Below are 13,272 nucleotides of genomic sequence, written 5' to 3'. Positions count from 1 at the left end.
CCACAGAAATTGTTTTCAACCTGTTCACCTTAATGTAAATCTCTGCTACAACCCATCAAATTGTTATTCCTCTGCTATTTAACTATGGCATACACAAGACCACCGCCACCATGATCATATGATGAATAATGCAGTCAGATCCGGAATTACATCAAGAGACAGCAATCTGTTTTTAACATAATGACAGTTATATTCTTGTAATGTTTATGGTATTTCTCTGATTTTCTTTCCTTCTATGTTTATACACCTCATAAAGTCTTCTAGGAAGATGAAACTAGTTGTGCTATAGAAGATTATATTCCGATGGCTTTTCTAGTCATAATAAATGTTTATATGCTTCCAAATGTCTGACAGCCTTTTTTTTTTTGAGGAATATGCAGGCCAATTATTTAATCCCTAAACTTCAAACTATCATGTTATCTGATGACGCTAAGGCATGAATATACTCACTAATCAAAATAATCACTCTAGAGCTAGATGCATATATACTCCGCTGCATATATCTTTTAATGCTATTATGTAAATCACTTAGTCAGCTTATCAACAATGAATGAAATAAATTGTATATGTACATCTTTATAATAATATTAAAAGACTAAAATTCTCATTTCCTTTCTTATTCTTGACATCATGTACACCATTGTTTTTGCTGATAATATTCTTCTAGTTTCTTGCATCTCATCATCAACAACATTTCATGTGTTCTGTCCCTTTTGATCTCACTATACTTCATTTATATGAATGAAATGTTCTATGAGTTCGATCACTTATGTTATATTTTCAATGTGCCTATATGACAAACAGAAGCTTGCAATGAATGCGTTTATAAATACTTTGTGAGATGACTAAGTCAAAACCAAGAGTACAAATGGTACACCCCTTTCTTAAGGATTAAAATTTACAAAGTCACTAAATGAAAACTTCCATTGGTAAGTTAAAAATATACTTTTTTTTTTTTTTTGAGATTTTAGAAAACACTAATAATTTGAAACTATCAATATTTAGTTACAGTCAAACTATAATCTGTAATCACAAATTTATGTGCATTTTAAAACAGTATCTCATGACTTTGATGGTTGAAGGTCTATATGATTTAGATTAAGTAAACCATTTTGTTGCCAGATTACTACCTTGAACAGAAACACAATTCAGTTTGTAACTGAATTGTGTTCCTAGCTATATAACATACATGTTACACAGCTAAGAAGCATTTACATGAACATGTTAATGTATGTTTTTTTTATGAATGTTAAAGCAATGTGTGCTACTGAAATAATCACTTGCCAAATAAACTGTCAAAAACTGCCTACTGGATGATGGAATACCAAGATAACATAATAAATTAAGCATTCCCATGCATGTATGTTGAGATGGATAAATGAAATGGCTACACATTTATACTAAAGATTTTGTAAATGGGTTTCACACGATATCACATGGGACTCTGTTATATAGAAATTGGAGCAAATGGGTATGATACAAAGCTGGTGATATAAAAATGGGGATAGCTGACAGAGATACCAAAGGTTAGCGTGAAGGAGCAGAATCCAGAAGATGACTACTGGTATGCTATAAAGCTCTGTGTTGGAACACCACTATTTGTGTATCAATGATATAGGAAATGGTCTGAAAGGAAATACTGAGGTTTTATGTGGTCCCTACCCACAAAAGGTTATTAGTAAACTTATAGTGCATTTGTACTGTGGCTAGGCTGAGGATTTTTTTCTCCAATTTTTAAACTAACCTCACACTGGCCAGTGAAATTCACCTCCAACCTAAAGACAATCACAAACATCCATGCCATGGCAGGATTTGAACCCATTATCGTTGATACCAACTGAGCATACCTGCATTTAATGTTCTGTCAAACCCCCCCCCCCCCCATTGTGAATCCCACCATTGAATTTCAGGATTGCTAACCTACAGCACATTTAATACAATGGAAAGGCTAAGGGTTAAAAATAATCTGAAAACCACTTGCCAACCAGGTCAGATGATGTTTGCTGATGATGTGGAATTGGGTGTAATGTAGTAGTTAATCAAGACAATGTACAGCATGCAGAATGATTTAAATAAGCTGACAGTATGAGAAAAAGATAACAGATGCCAGTTTAGGGTAGAAAAGTGTAATTATGCATTTTGGGATGAAAAAAATTATAAGCTTTGTACTGCAATGCTAAAACTGTTCTCCAAGAAATTGAAAAGAATAGGGATTTTCACTGGTTGGTAGAGAGCTGAGGTTCTGAAGAACAAGGAAAGGATTATTTAGTTAATAAATAACACTAACATGCAATGATGATAATAATAATATTTACTATTCAGAATGCAAGTATGCAGCATATCAATGATTTAAAAATATATATATCAATGAAACACACCAATTCTCTATAAGAAATTTTAGGTGACAGGAAATTTCATTGCCTGGTGGGAGACCATTGGAGATCTGATGCGACTTGATAATGTGTTGGGTCGATAAAACATGGTTTCCATAATCTCAAACCATTAGTAGCATAATGCAGATTTTCCTATGTAGAGAAATTTTTTAAAAAAAGTTCTGTAGAAGTATATCAAAGCAGCAACTCCTTTAGATTAGAGTTCTTAAATATATTTAAAACTCACTCAACTAAGGGATATATTTATCTAAAAAAAAACTATTTACTTATAAAATTTTCACCACATACCACAGACATCTTCCATATATAAAATTAAAACACATGTGTAAGCATATATTACAGAAAAATCAACAATGCAAACATAAAATCATGTTTCTGAATAGAGCTATCTGCTGATTATAACTAAAGTCCTTAACAATGGTGTGCAACTGAAAATTACTTAAGTCGAGCACTGCTAAGTAGTACAACTTCCCAGAATAGCAATAAATATTTTATATGTGTATATGTAATAATTGCATATAATCTATTAAGATTACATGCAAATATTATGAAAATTCAGCGCTATTTTGCAGTTCTTTCATACAATCTTTCCAAGAGGAAAGATTGTATGGAAGCAAAAACATGTTTTCCAAGTTCAGACCAGATGAAAATTTTATGAATAAATATTTTTCTGTTTTAGCCTGCATAATCCTTTTTTATTTTTAAAATTCTTTTTGAGACACCTGCTTATATCTCAATTAATAAATGAATTTTTAAGCTTCAGGAGAGCCTATTTCTTACAATATCTATGGGAAACAATTTGCAAATAAGGTCAAATGTATCAAGAGAATCAGATGCTGTTTTTGGTCTCCTCGAGTTCATCAAATTTATATGCAAGGCAGTAAATCTTCATTACTTCATCAACTTAATGGCAATACGTCCCTAGTATTTATTAATGTAAATGTTCTATCTAATTAAGATGAATTGTGGTCACCGTTAACACAATTTCTACATCATCATCTATCTGAATATTTATTATAGAGATAAGTTAATATGGAAATTTGATCACTTGGTCATTCTCTACTACAGTAAAAATCATCAAACAAATGGTAATGTTTCCACCCAGGCTTTTACTCGGGAAGAGTTATATGTTTTATCTCAAGGTCAACTGAAGCTATGGGACTATACTACACATCTTCCACTTTCCTATTCTACTCAAAATCAGATCAACAGGCCGAACAGAAAAATTACAGAAGAAACTACCATGGATATCCACCTTGGCTACATAATGTTCCATGACAAAGCATTTCTTTATGATCTGTAGTAAACTGCCTTGGTTGTCCTAGCAAAAGCCTATGGTTCCATCTTATCTGAGTTTCACACAGCTCAGACAGTAATGGCAACAATGCCATTTGGTTGGCAGGCTTATGCCCATGATGAAAGTCATGGATATGAGCCTGTGTGGGATGTGAGAACCCTTTATAAGTCCCCCCCCCCCATGTGTGTGTGTGTGTGTGTGTGTGTGTGTGTGTGTGTGTGTGTGTGTGTGTGTGTGTGTTTTTAACATTAACCTGCACATGAGACACCCCAAGACCTATGACACAAGAATAGCATGCATGGATAAGTGGTTAGAAGGAAGAAAGAAATCTGGTGATGTGTTTTTTTGAAGGTCTGAAAATTAATCCTAAAAAGTAAATGAAGGTGATAGGATTTTTCTCCTGGAAACTCAGGATTTTAATCCCACAAAACAGGCAAATGAACATATGCAATTAACAGATATATAATGGCCTCACAGTCTCAGTTGCTCTGGTCAAAATTCAAGATAACCCTAAACCTGATTATTCAATTTTACTAGTAGATGTCCTTCATATATAGAAACACTGAATTTTAAGGACCAGATTTATGAACTTGATCTTGGTTCCATGGACAAACTGATTAGTAGTGTGCATCCCCCATCCATCCCCAACAATCTACTGATGGAACTACTCTGGAATTACCTGGAAAACAAAGGGACACTTATATTGTTAAGCTTTCTCTTATTTTTTTATGTCGCAATTCATCCCATTTCTCAGTTAACAGAACAACCTTTACTTAGAAAACATACATTGTAGAAAATGGAAACCTTCTTTTCTTCATTGGCTAATTGCTTCATGGAGTACTTTGAGCATCTCTGCAACATTCATCCTAAGCTATTATGGTAGAGATACAAGGCTAACATTTTTATCTTGTAAAGTCAGTAAGCATGTATCATGAATTTATCATCAAAATTAATACTCTTCGCACAAGATATAATTTATGTTTAAAAATTAAAATAATCATTTGGTCATTCCCATCTTTTGCCAACCAGATGAGACTTCAGTTTATGGTTTTTTGAAAGGAAACATACTAAACATTATAATTATGCATGCTTAGTCTCATCCTTGACATACAGCCCTATAAGAACTCTCATCCATTCATCCAGCATCCAGCATTATATATATCTAGATACATACTATATCTAGAAAGAGACGTTATCAAATTCACTAAAAACAGTCTTTCATTAACAAAGAAAAACCACTGTAGGGTTCCATTCTTTATTCCTTATGTTCAAGACATATCTGAATGCACTGTGAAAGTACTTAGACCTTTTGGTATTTGACCAATGTGTATGACTTCTTTAAGTTCTAACTGGTAGATAAATGCCTCTCCCCCACCACACACACACACTGGCATCCCTTGGTGTTTATCAGACCCCTTGCATCCTACTTTGGCCAATCTACATGTAATTTAGCTATTCATTGTGAGGAACATAAAAATTACATTAAACGGCATATTTTAAAAGTTCAGATTGCTGCATCTCACAGTCCTTAATGTAATTTTTTGATATAAAGACTAAAATCCTTCACAAAATTGTTGTACAAAGAGCGTTATGAAACATCCCTCCATAATCCTAATCATGATAGATTTGATGGTTTGCATTTATCCCCATTAGGAAGATACTTGATATGTGAGCAAAGATTTTATGAATAAGTATTCCCCCCCCCCCCCACTTAAGGAATCCATTATCCATTTATTCTTTCTGATGATCATTAGAGTTTATCATGGAATGGATTCCAAGATCTAAATATTATAGCTGACATATGAATTGGAACTTTCTAGTTACAGGATAACAAAATGATAAAGCACTTTAAAATTCCAAACAGTATCAATGAGAAGTGGTTGCATTAAAGAGATATAAGAACAGTGTCAGTAAGAATGAGCTCCCCATTATCATAATATATATATATATATATATATATATATATATATATATATATATACATGATAAAAAGGGAGTTTTACAAGTTAAGACATTTAAATAAAATGATATGATGCTGAATCAAATCATTATTCAAGAATGACTTTGAACCTTTGATATAATGGATAGTAACAGTTACACAACTCAAAATCAAAAAGAAAGGAATTTTTAATTGAAGTTTAGTTCTAAAGGTCAATTTGTCTTTATTTAAAGCTGAAATACTGGAGTTCTCTGATAAGGAAATCCTCTGACTGGGTGAAAACCTCAGGACAAATTGGTTTTGCATGTTAAATCCAGGTCATTACAGATTAACCCATGAAAGTTTGCTTCTTAGGGAGGGAGGGAGATAATGATCTCCTCACCTTTCACTGTCGTAGGGTCACTCGAAAGACAGTTCCTAAGTAAAAGCTTCCCATTCTTTATTTATATGCTCATTAATTAATTCTATCCCACGGCATTCAGTCATGAGTGTTCATTTATTCAATCTTATAAATTCATTTTTCATTATTTCATCTTTTACTGCTTGCTATTAAATGGAAATATTTGTTTGAGCATTTGCAACTCTGAATTGAAATGACCTTATTATTTATATTCACCATAACTGAAAGACATTTCTGAAAATTATTTTCATAATTCTAATCACATTCACATAATGGTGCAGATAACAATTTCAAAACCATTCAGAACAGTATTATTAAATAAATATTTATGACCTAAAAGAGAGAGAGAGAGATTCCATTTTTGAAAAGAAATATAGATCTCTCAGCATCTCATATTAACAAAAAGAAAATATTTACATTTAATGAGAATTATAATTTAATTCCATATATCCATAATTCCAAATAATAGCAAGCCACAAGCTGGATCCCAATACACAAAGAAAAGTAAAATTTTTCTTTAAAACAAAACATGGTATTATTAATGAGGAGAAATATGAGGACTTGAATGTCTTGTCCTCATTCCAGGAGGGCTGTCAACACTCCAGAGATAAGTAGGAGTGCTCATCCTTGGAATAATCCTTTCATGAGAAATATCCTGGTGATTCTGCTGCCACTGGTTATATCCAGAAGAACCTATTAAAACAATATTTTAGACAATTTTTGCAGTCAGATATATTCCTTATGTGCTTAAATATGAATGATCAAAACATAATCCTGTTTATAAATAGCATGAAATAGTCACTATTTTGCATGAATGCACATAAACAATATTGAGTTTCATACAAGCCTTTTATTGCCTAGTTTCTATATTAATTACAAACACTTTCAAGTAAGTAGAGCTACATGAATAATCTCAAAAGATGGTGAAGCAAGACTGGTTTTGGATCTTGCCTCAGCATCTGAAAAGTTACTCAATGTTCTATCTAACTGATCAAAAACTGGAAACTCATAGCACATCATCTGTCCTCCAACCTACAGGTTCAAATCCCACAGCACTGTGTGTACACACTTGATATATATACTACAGAGGTACCAAATGAGTGTGAATACATCTTTGAGCTGTATTGTACTGAGTGTTATGAAAATTCACAAGAGTTCCAAATGGTGCAATGACTTCAGCTTAAATTCCTTTTATAATATAGGAAATAATTGACTCAAGCCTAAACTAGTAATAGGAAGGCTAATATAAAAACATTAGTAAAAAAAGACTCATACTTTTACAGCCAAATATGGATGTTTATGAACGTTTTTATGTGACAAATGATATTCACTGCTTGCCAAAAGACCATTCATTGGGATCAGTTTCCAGATTGCACCAAGTGTCAACACTGCACTATGGAAATCAGTTAGGTACTTAACTAAGTTAGCCCCGCCCCTCCCATTTCATAAGAGAATCTGCTACTTCCCTGATGAGTGTTTCGCTGGTCTCTGTCAGCACTTCAGAAGACTAGCAAGTTACTAAATATGAGAAGAAAGTTAGCTAAGGATCTGAACATCGATGCCTTTCCTTTTTCCTCTGATGTTGGCTAGAACTTTTTGTTTCAGTAGTATGATCTTTGTCTATGAAAAGAATGAGATCCATAATTGATTTTATTTTTTTGGAGATGTTAATTTCAGCTCTTTACTTTATGCAGATGATGTTATACTTTTAAATAAATTTGATATGAAAATCAGCAATAATAAGACAAAGACAACGAAAATAGGCAGAAGCACTGAAAATATCAAATGCATTGTGAATGGAAAACCTATAGAACAAGTAAAACATTTCAGTTACTTAGGCACAGTTTTTAGTGAACATGGTAAATTAAATATGGAAATGGCATCAGAATCAACAAAGCTAGTATGATAGGAAGTCAACTGAATAAATTTATATGGAATAAGAGCGAAATTAGTCAAAACACTAAATTAGCTGTATACAAGACAGTGTTCAAACCAATTTTAACTTATGGAGCTCAGAGCTGGGTTAGAAGTAAAACACTTGACCAAAGACTAGAGATCATAGATATGAGATTCCTGAGAAAGATTAGGGCATGAACAGATGGCACCATGATGTTAAAAACTAGGATATTAGCAAGGATTTAAGTAACCATACCACCTGAGCTAATCTCAGGGATAATTCGACCTCTACGTAGTAATGGCAGACGGTGGCCATAATAAATTGTGATTGAGACGGAATAGTTGTGAATTGTGATTAATGGAAGAAGTGACGAAAGATATAAAACTATGAATTCACAATCAAGTAGCAGGAGTATATATAATAATTGTTTATGTAACATTTTTTGATAAGTAGTATTATTCAGAAAACTTTAAGTGCAAATTTTTGCTTCCTATGCTGGTAGATCGATCTGATCTATGGGATCTAGGACCCACATCTCAAACTTTATTCTAGCAAGATTATTACCTCATATCAAACATGACAAAACCTCTAAATGAAAGCATATTCGAAGACGTATACAGAGAATTTCTAAGATTAGAAAAACCATTGAACGACAACTGGCCAGAGAAAGTAAAGCTGTTCGACACATCCCCCCCCTCCCCACACACACACACAGCAGTCAGAGAAGACAGGATGGATGATTTAAATGACGGAAGTATGTTGACTGAACCAGAATTAGGACACTTCACAAATCTAGAGGATGCTGCATCCCTAGATAGCACTCAGCAGTTTTTGGAAACTAACACAGAATTCCAAATAGTCAAAAAGAAAAGGAAAATCTCCTCTACTGCAGATACGCCCAAAATAGCAGAGATATTAACCAGATAGTGAACCCAAAGAAAGGGTACCCCCAGTCATCCTAAGGGCCAAGGAGCACTGGATGTCTGCTGCATCCGCACTGACATCTTCATATATCACCTTCACAAAAGCTACAAACACAGAAGAACGGATATGTATACAACCAAAAACGTCGTCAGACCACAGAAAAATAACCGAATTCCTAGACAACAACGACCTGTCATACAACACGTTTGCACTCAACAGTGAGAAGAAGTCACAGCAGACCTCCAATTTAAGGGATTTAGCCCAATTAAAGTCAGCTGAATGCAGAGAACTGATAAAACACCCTATCCCCTAATTCTAGTACAAATAATAAAGAACAAAAACATCTATACAATCTCCAAACCATCTGTGATCTAGTCATAAAATTTGAGTCATTGAAACATAAATCAACTACAACCCAATGCAATAGATGCCAGAAGATTGGGCACGCACAATGATGCTACAAGGCTGAATTTCGTTGCATGAAATGTGGTGGCAAACATGCAAAAAATGAATGCTAAAAACTCTGCACATATCCAGCAAAGGGTGCAAATTGCAGAGGCCCACACCCTGCAAACTATAGGGGTTGTATAGCATTTCCCCAAAACCAAAAGACACAACTCAAAACCAGTAAACCTATACAAGAACATACGTCCTCCCATCAAACCATAGTCTCCACAACGGATGGAAGATCGTATGCTGAAGTTACAAGATCAACCTTCCAAAAAGACCCAAAACTAAATCAGTCACAGCAAACCAACAAACCTATCCTACTGAACATAACAAGTCACATAGGTGAAATGCTTGCTGAACTCCGACAAACCAACCCAACTCAAGAAGTCAAGGATATCATCTTAAGGCACAAGCAGTCACTCCTCGTGGAAATCCTTAATGGATAAGGGTAAAAGAAAACCAAAATCGCTACAAATTGTTTCATGGAATGCAAATGGTTTATCTAACAAATTACAGGAGCTGCATTATAGCACTTACCGTACAGACAGATGCTATGCCAGAGGTGGAGGCACCGCCATCTTTGTGAAAAGAAACATAAAACATAATTCAATAGCCGAACTCCAAACAGAACACATGGAAACTACAGGAATAGAAATACATATGGGAAACACAAACAGCATCAGGATATATGCAGCTTACAACCCACCAAATAAAAAACTCCTTGAATCTGACTTAGATGTGATACTAAATACAGGCAGAGAAGTCATTATAGCTGGAGATTTTAATGCCAAACATTCAGTCTGGAATAGTAGAAACTCAAATATTAACAGAAGAATACTCAACTCTTATACCACTTCACGAAATATAACAGTGATAGGACCCAATGAACCCACACATTATGGAGCAACCGGATGTCCTGATGTACTAGATAAAGCTATATTAAAAAACATAGCACACAGCTATCAAATACAAGCAATCAACGACTTAAGTTCTGATCATAACCACATCATATTACAACTAGGAACCATACAAGATTTAATGGAAAACACCACCACATTTATAAATTGGAAACTGCATATAAGATCCACCGAAGATATAGAAAAAGCAGTGAAAACTCTTGAAAAACAACTACTGACAGCGATAACACAGGTAACAAATATAACCAAATGTGCACCATCAAATAAACTCCCAGAGGACATAAAATGTCTTATCCAAGAGAAAAACAGATTAAGAAGACAATATCAGAGAACAATGGACCCAGTGGATAAACAAGCAGTTAACAGAGCAACAAACCAGGTTCGGTATGCCCTAAAGGATCATCGTAACCAGCTCTGGAATAACAAAATTCACAAATTAAACACAGAGGATCAATCAATATGGAGAATGATGAGCTCACTCCATTCAAAGCATTTTACACTTCCTCCAATCCAAGGTAAACATAGTGTAGTCTACAACGATGAGGAAGAAGCTGAAGCATTTGTTGACAGCCTAGAAAAACAATGTAGCCCCAATTATATCAATACAGATATAAATTTCATAAAAAAAAAATACACACCCAAGTGCATAAAATAACTCAAAACGCCTCACTCCAATCCAACAACAAATCCGTGTCACAACAGAAATATATGAGATCTTAAGAAAACTAAATAACAAAAAGGCTCCGGGTCCAGATGGAATAACAAACAAGGTGCTCAAGCTACTTCCCCGCAAAGGGGTTATGCATCTGGTAGCCATTATTAATGCCATCCTTCGGCTAAATTATTTCCCAGAGCGATGGAAACTTGCTGACGTTTTCCTAATTCCCAAATCTGGAAAAAATACACAGTTTCCTGAAAATTACAGACCGATCAGCCTTCTTTCATGCGTAGGTAAGATAGCTGAACGGGCTATTCTCCCACGGGTTCAAAAGGCAGCAGATATCAACCATGCCATTCAAGATGAGCAATTCGGCTTTAGGAAATATCACTCCACAACGCAACAAATTTACAGATTTGCCGAATATATAACCCAAGGTATGAATGGCACCAACACTCTGGCGCAGTTTTCCTGGACATCACTCAGGCATTTGATAGAGTGTGGCATCACGGACTAATTTTTAAGCTACACGAAGTTGGAATTCCATTACCACTAGTTCTACTTATCAAATCATATCTGAATAACAGAAAATTTAAAATAAAACTCAACGGGATCAGATCCACAGAGAGGAGAATCACGTGGAGTCCCTCAAGTTTCTCTGCTATCTCCCCTACTCTTTTCCATATACATGGCAGATCTCCCCAAATTGTCCCCATCTATCACCGCTCTATATGCCGATGACACAATCATTATAGCCAGATCCCTCCGTCCACATCTGGCCACAATCAAGCTGCAGAGAGCAGTCAATGAATTGGAGGATTGGTACACCAAATGGCATATTGCAATCAACCCAAGTAAAAGCTCTGTAGTACTTTTCACCAGACGTAAAGCAGAACCGAATACAAGCACACAAATGTTTGGTAAAATCATCCCTTGGCACAATTCTACCAAATATCTGGGAGTTCATCTTGATAGACGTGTAAATTAAAACTCCCATAGGTAGAGATGACCTGCTAACGCTTCTGCCTGGTATCTCCACTTGGGCCTGGCTCCCACTGAAGAGACCTCAATAAAGGTCGAAACTAGTCTGGGTTGTGGCCCTTCCCTTAATGCATAACATTAGACATATCCGCAAGGAGATGTGTTTTGCATTATAGGAGATACTGAGATGGGAGTGTTGGTATCTTGCTCCACCTTTGCAACGAGTTGCCCTGGTGTTGTACCACCTTACCCCAGTCCTGAAGATACTTTCAGGCGCAACTTTGTTTGCTCAGACTTGGAAAAAGGATTAAACTAATTTTATTATCTTCTGCAGATTTGTTTGGCAAAGTGTATATGCATCACCTATATAGCTTATATTTCTTTTCTTTCTTTTTTTGAATAGTCAGTTTATATGAGCTGTTAATCTGTTCAATTAGTGTGTAGCCAGCCAGCTGCCTGGTTCCAGTCAGTAGTTTTTGGAAAGCTGACATCTATTGAACCCATGTAGAATGATAATCTAACATCCAATCACTTGTGCATGTTCAAACCAACTCAAATTTCACATGCAAGTAAATGGGATGTATTGTACAGTTTCTTACAAACATGTAAGGGAAAGATGAGATTCTAGGTTTTTTTTTTTAAACAATTACCATTTCTGCAGAAACACTATGGTTTTGATTATAAATTGAATAATTTAAAAAATACAAATAAATATTTGTTTGCTTAAAATCACTCAAGATCATTATAATTACTTTCTAATAGTACTACAGAATTACCATTACTAGGTCCAATCAACAGTTTCCTTCCAATTTAATCAGTTATTTGTTAGGGTTCCAATATTGCATACAACCTCTGTCCAAAAAGAAATTGAACTTTTCCAAAATAGAATAAACTAGTGGCACCACCTGTTGTATCTTTTTGTTGTGGAAAGAGGCAACCTTCATTAGTGTTGTGTCAGCTGTTTATGACATTTGTTTCATTAGAAGCCGAGTTATAGTGCCAAGAGTGACTGTGTTTTGACGAATGGTCGGAAAATGAGTTTCAAACAGAGAGCTGCAATTCACTTTTCTGTTAAACTTGGTAAAAGTTTTACCGAAATGCATCAAATGCTTCAAAAACCATACAGCAATGAATGCTTATCCCGTACTCAAGTTTACGAATGAATTAAGCAATTTCAAAGTGGTCGTGAAACTTGAGGACGATGAAAAGCCAGGCCACCCAAAAACTGGACTGAGCGAAGTTAACATCCAAAAAGTGTGTGATTTCATCAAAGAAAACCCAAAATCATCCGTGAGATTGATTGAAGATGAATTGAGGATTCCAAAATTAACTGTGCACAACATTTTGACTGAGAGTTTGGACCTTCGTAAATTGAATTCATGATTTGTTTCCAAGTTGACCAACGACCAAAAAACG

The sequence above is a fragment of the Typopeltis vanoorti genome, chromosome 3 (genome assembly GCF_054136105.1).
Source record: "Typopeltis vanoorti isolate ZY-2024b chromosome 3, IOZ_Tvanoo_1.0, whole genome shotgun sequence".
In the NCBI taxonomy this organism is placed as follows: Eukaryota; Metazoa; Arthropoda; class Arachnida; order Uropygi; family Thelyphonidae; genus Typopeltis; species Typopeltis vanoorti.
The sequence above is the reverse complement of the archived record's forward strand: the minus strand, read 5'-3'. Positions refer to the sequence as shown.